The following is a 6,629-nucleotide window of genomic DNA, read 5'->3' on the forward strand; positions in this document are numbered from 1 at the left end:
AAAAGTACATAGTTCAGTTGCTCGGTCAGGTCCGACTCTTTGCGACCCCATGGACTACAGCATGCCAGGCCTCCTTGTCCATCAACAACTTCCGGAGTTTACTCAAACTCATGTCCATTGAGTCAGGGATGCCATCCAACCATCTGATCCTCTGTCATTTCCTTCTCCTCCCACATTCAATCTTTCCCAGCATCAGGATCTTTTCCAATGAGTCAGCTCTTTTTATCAGGTGGCCAAAGTATTGGAGCTTCAGCTTCAGCACCAGTCCTTCCAATGTTTTTGCTGACTGTATAGAGCTTCTCCATCTTTAACTGCAAAGAATATAATCAGCCTGATTTTGGTGTTGACCATCTGGTGATGACTATGTGTAGTCTTCTCTTGTGTTGTTGGAAGAGGGTGTTTGCTATGACCACTGTGTTCTCTTGGCAAAACTCTATTAGCATTTGCCGTGACGTCACCAGACAGTCGACACTGAAATCAGATTGATTATGTTCTTTGCAGCCAAAGATGGAGAAGCTCTATACAGTCAGCAAAAACAAGACTGGGAGCTGACTGTGGCTCAGATCATGAACTCCTTATTGCCAAATTCAGACAGAAATGGAAGAAAGTGGAGAAAACCACTAGACCATTCAGGTATGACCTAAATCAAATCCCTTACAACTATACAGTGGAAGTGAGAAATAGATTTAAGGGACTAGATCTAACAGACAGAGTGCCTGATGAACTATGCACAGAGGTTCATGACATTGTACAGGATGCAGGGATCAAGACCATCCCCAAGAAAAAGAAATGCAAAAAAGCAGAATGGCTGTCTGAGGAGGCCTTACAAATAGCTGTGAAAAGAAGGGAAGCAAAAAGCAAAGGGGAAAAGGAAAGATATACCCATTTGAATGCAAAGTTCCAAAGAATAGCAAGGAGAGATAAGAAAGCCTTCCTCAGCAATCAATGCAAATAAACAGAGGAAAACAATAGAATTGGAAAGACTAGAGATCTCTTCAAGAAAATTAGAGATACCAAGAGAACATTTCATGATAAGATGGGCACAATAAAGGACAGTAATGGTAGGGACCTAACAGAAGCAAAAGATATTAAGAAGAGGTGGCAAGAATACACAGAAGAACTGTACAAAAAAGATCTTCACGACCCAAATAATCACGATGGTGTGATCACTCACCTAGAGCTGGACATCCAAGAATGTGAAGTCAAGTGGGCCTTAGGAAGCACCACTAGGTTGATGAATCTTTATTAAGCCAGGGCCCACCAAGAGGACAGCTGGGGCAGGAGCAGGGCCTCCTGTAGGCTGGGGGCACGGGAGGCTCGGGGTGGGAATTGGAGAGGGGGGCCCAGGGTGATGCCCCGGCGCTCAATGATTCTCGCTGGGGTGCAGAGTCAACTGCACCTTCTCCACCAGCCCGGCCCACTGGCGCTGCATGCCTTCCACCAGGGGCTCGAATCAGCTCCTGAGGCGGGCCTGGAAGGCCTCGGCCTGCAGACGCATCTGGTTGCCCTGCTCCTCGACCTTCGCGCACACCTCCTCTAGCTGCTGGCGCATCTTGTCCAGGTGGTCCTGGGCCCGGACGCCCACCTCCTCCAGGCGCCCGTGCAGCTTTTGGCGCCAGGCCTCGGCGCGCTCCAGCAGCGGCTGGCCGGCTGGGGTGCTCAGGGTGGCGGCCCGCGATTGGCCCTGCTCCCCCAGGGGCCCGAGGCGCTCGCGGATGGCGCTCACGCTGCGCTCGGCGCCCTCACTGGCCCCGGCTTGGTAGATGGCCAGGCGCTTATTCAGGTCGCCAGCGTCGCGGAGCAGCCGCTTTCGCAGCTTGCACAGGTGGGAGGCCATGCGGGCCGCAGCTCCTCGGTGGTCTTGCCCAGCATAGCCTGCACCTCGCTTCGGTACTGGGAAGCACCACTAGGAACAAAGCTAGTGGAGGTGATGGAATTCCAGTTGAGCTATTTCAAATCCTAAAAGATAATGCTATGAAAGTGCTGCACTCAATATGCCAGCAAATTTGGAAAACTTAGCAGTGGCCACAGGACTGGAAAAGGTCAGTTTTCATTCCAATCTCAAAGAAAGTCAATGCCAAAGGATACTCAAACTACTGCACAATAGCACTCATCTCACATGCTAGTGAAGTAATGCTTAAAATTCTCCAAGCCAGGCTTCAGCAATGCTGCTTTTAGAAAAGGCAGGGGAACCAGAGATCAAATTGCCAACATCCGCTAGATCATCGAAAAAGCAAGAGATTTCCAGAAAAACATCTATTTTTGCTTTATTGACTATGCCAAAGCCTTTGACTGTGTGGATCACAATAAACTGTGGAAAATTCTGAAAGAGATGGGCATACCATACCACCTGACCTGGCTCTTGAGAAATCTGTATGCAGGTCAGGAAGCAACAGTTAGAACTGGACATGGAACAACAGACTGGTTCCAAATAGGAAAAGGAGTACATCAAGGCTGTATATTATCACCCTACTTATTTAACTTATATTCAGAGTACATCATGAGAAACGCTGGGCTGGATGAAGCACAAGCTGGGATTAAGATTGCTGGGAGAAATATCAATAACCTCAGCTATGCAGATGACACCACCCTTATGGCAGAAAGTGAAGAAGAACTAAAGAGCCTCTTGATGAAAGTGAAAGAGAATAGTGAAAAATTTGGCTTAAAGCTCAACATTCAGAAAACTAAGATCATGGCATCCAGTTTCATCACTTCATGGCGAATAGACGGGGAAACAGTGGAAACAGTGGCTGACTTTATTTTTCTGGGCTCCAAAATCACTACAGATGGTGATTGCAGCCATGAAATTAAAAGACGCTTACTCCTTGGAAGGAAAGTTATGACCAACCTAGATAGCATATTAGAAAGCAGAGACATTACTTTGCCAATAAAGTTCCAGTGGTCATGTATGGATGTGAGAGTTGGACTATAAAAAAGCTGAGGGCAGAAGAATTGATGCTTTTGAACTGTGGTGTTGGAGAAGACTGTTGAGAGTCCCTTGGACTGCAAGGAGATCCTACCAGTCAATCCTAAAGGAAATCAACCCTGAGTATTCATTGGAAGGACTGATGTTGAAGCTGAAACTCCAATACTTTTGCCACCTGATGCAAAGAGCTGACTCACTGGAAAAGATCCTGATTTTGGGAAAGATTGAGGGCAGGAGAAGGGGATGACAGAGGACGAGATGGTTGGATGGCATCACCAACTCAATGGACATGGGTTTGGGTCAACCCTGGGAGTTGGTGATAGAATGGGAGGCCTGGCATGCTGCGGTTCATGGGGTTGCAAAGAGTCTGACAGGAGTGAGCAACTGAACTGAACTGAACTGCTTCATTCTGTACTTCAAGGCCAAATTTGCCTGTTACTCCAGGTGTTTCTTGACTTCCTACTTTTGCATTCCAGTCCCCTACAATGAAAAATAAATCTTTTTTGGGTGTTAGTTCTAAAAGGTCTTGTAGGTCTTCATAAAACCCTTCAACTTCAGCTTCTTCAGTGTTACTGGCTGGAGCATAGACTTGGATTAGTGTGATATTGAATGCTTTGCCTTGGATACAAATAGAGATCATTCTGTCATTTTTGAGATTGCATCCAATTACTGCATTTCAGACTCTTTTGTTGATTATGATGGCTACTCCATTTCTTGTAAGGGATTCTTGCCCACAGTAGTAGATATAATGGTCATCTGAGTTAAATTCACCCATTCCAGTCCATCTTAGTTAACTGATTACTAGAATATCGATGTTCACTCTTGCCATCTCCCGTTTGACAACCTCCAATTTGCCTTGATTCATGGACCCTACATTCCAGATTCCTATGCAGTATCACTCTTTACAGCATCGGACCTTGCTTCTATCACCAGTCCCATCCACAACTGGGTGTTGTTTTTGCTTTAACTCCATCCCTTCATTCTTTCTGGAGTTATTTCTCCACTGAGGTCCAGTAGCATATTGGGCATCTACTGACCTGGGGAGTTCATCTTTCAGTGTCCTATATTTTTGCCTTTGCATGCTGTTCATGGGGTTCTCAAGGCAAGAATACTGGTTTGCCATTCCCTTCTCCAGTGGACCACCTGTTTGTCTTGGGTGGCCCTACACAGCATCAAAAATATATAACTTGATAAGACTAAAGAGTGGGGTACTCCCCATCTCCCTTCTGATGTGTATGTCAGAAGTGTTCTCTGTCCCTTTTTCACTTTAATAAAACTGTGCTACACAAAAGTTCTTGAGTGATCAACACCAGTCCCTGGTCTTGAACTAAATCTTCTTCAGAGATCATGAATCTGACATCGTTCACTGTAAGCTATCACCAGGAAGACGCTCATTTAGATTTGATGGAGAAATCAAAAGCTTTCCAGACAAGTAAAAGTTAAGAGAATTCAGCGCCACCAAACAAGCTTTACAACAAATGCTGAAGGAACTTGTCTGGGCAGGAAATACAAGGTAGTAAAAGACTTACAGAAAGTAAACCCAAAACAATTAAGAAAATTGTAATAGGATCATACATATTGATAATTACCTTAAATGTAAACAGATTTAATGCACCAACAAAAACACATAGACTGGCTCGGCAGACGAAAACATGTGCATGTACGCACTGCCACTTACCCCATGACTCTGCTTGACCACACCCCCATATTGTATGTAATTATTCATTTTGTAGGGATTGGGAAGGGGTTTTGCCTAATGGTTCAGTTGGCAAAGAATCCACCTGCAATGCAGGAGACCCAGGTTCAATCCCTTGGAGGGGGAGATTCCCTGGAGAAGGAAAACGGCAACCCACTCCAGTATTCTTGCCTGGAAAATTCCATGGAGACAGCAGCCTGGTGGGCTACCATCCATGGGGTCACAAAGAGTCAGACATGGCTTAGTGACTAAACCACCACCATTTTATATTGCTAGGTTAATCATGTTCCCATTATGGCTTGCAATTGTAATTATCCATTTATTTTTTGTATGGCCATTGATTATGAAAACTGATAAACATCTTTTACTTTTTCATTATGTAACTATTACTCATTTAATACCATTGTATCATGATTGGTCAACAGAAAAATAATAGAATTCTGTATCACCAAAACTACCATTTAATAGAAAAACTTGTGATCACTTTTTGAAATCCACATGCATTTCACAATTATCTTGGAATTTTTGAAAAATACAAATGCTCAGGTATTGCTTTGTTTCTCCAAAGCTCCAGATATGTTTCTAATGATCAGTCATGTTTAAAAACAACTGGGCTATATGGTGATCTTTTATTTTATCTAGTTTGTTTCACTTTTTCTATTTCATATTCAGTGCTCCCATTTTGTTTAGTTTATGTTTTCCAATTTCTCCATCTCTTTTTTTGTTGTTCTTTCTCAAGCTTTTATCAAGTATAGTGGAAAAGCTTTTGTATACATATATACATACAGATAGTATGTATAATATGACATTTGATTCCACTTGTTTGACTTAGTATGAATAGAATGCTACTCTTCTAATTAAAACAATAGATATGCAATAAGCAAGAAAGGTTTACTGTATAGCACAGGGAACTACGGTCAATATCTTGTAATAATTTATAATGGAAAATAATCTCAAAAATAATATATGTGTATGTGTATAACTGAATCACCTTGTTGTGCACCTGGAACATTGCAAGTCAACTGTACTTCAATAAAATATATATATTGAGAAAAAAATTCCTTTCAATGGCGTGTATCTGCCCGTGAAGTCCAACATCCAGGATAGGCATATCTCACTCTGCTTAGGAATTCATTTGTACACTGATGTTTAACACTTAAGAGCCACTAATGATGGTGGTACAATCTTAGAAATGTAATGAATCCCACTGAACAGTGCACTTAAAAATGATACATTTTATGTTATATGTATTTTATCACCTCCTGCTCCTCCCACAAAGAACCACTCAACTGGACTAAAGTATGAGACAAAAGGCAAATCTATATGTGATGTGGGACATTTAAATAACTCCCTTTAACCTCCAAAAGGATGATGGGTGGTCAGTTTCGAAAAGTTCTTGGCTTGTCTGCAGGATTTATTACCTTGTGACCTTTTTCTTATTGAACTTTTTATTATAAAAATTTTAAAACGCAATAAAAAGTGGAGAGGATTGAACAACGAACCCACTTTGAATCTGGGTCCCAGCTTTAACAACCATCACCTTTTCCTGTTCCTAATTATATAGCCCTCTAGCTTTCTTCTCTTTCTCTCCTTTGGAGTATTTTAAAGCATTTCACAGGCATATTAATAGTTCATCCATAAACACCTTAATTTTCCTATTCTATTTTACCATTAAGTTTCATAGCTTAAATCTCATTAAAGGATTCACTAGCTGCTGTAAGGATTAAACAAATAAGATTAGGTTCAAAGTCAGCTCAGTTTCTAAATTAGTATTCGACTTATTCCATGTGATAGGTGGTCTGACCTTGAAAAACTTGACCCTCTACCTGAAAAAAAACGAACCATGGATATAAAACAAAATTGTGAAAAATTAAAGGCTACAATCACTGAGCCATAAATGTCAAAGGGCAGCCAGCATAAATTCTGTAATAAGACTTGAATCTTGTGCATGTCAGCAGAGTAGGAATTCAGGAGAGTGGGCTGGCTCTCTGAGCCAAGCAGTTGGAG

General features: G+C 42.3%; 1 pseudogene; it reads right to left on the bottom strand.

The window, feature by feature from the left end:
- Positions 1-1,363: 1,363 nt before the first annotated feature.
- Positions 1,364-4,609, bottom strand: LOC136164038 (apolipoprotein E-like; annotated as a pseudogene).
- Positions 4,610-6,629: the final 2,020 nt, after the last annotated feature.

This window comes from Muntiacus reevesi, chromosome 3, assembly GCF_963930625.1.
Source record: "Muntiacus reevesi chromosome 3, mMunRee1.1, whole genome shotgun sequence".
Taxonomy (NCBI): Eukaryota; Metazoa; Chordata; class Mammalia; order Artiodactyla; family Cervidae; genus Muntiacus; species Muntiacus reevesi.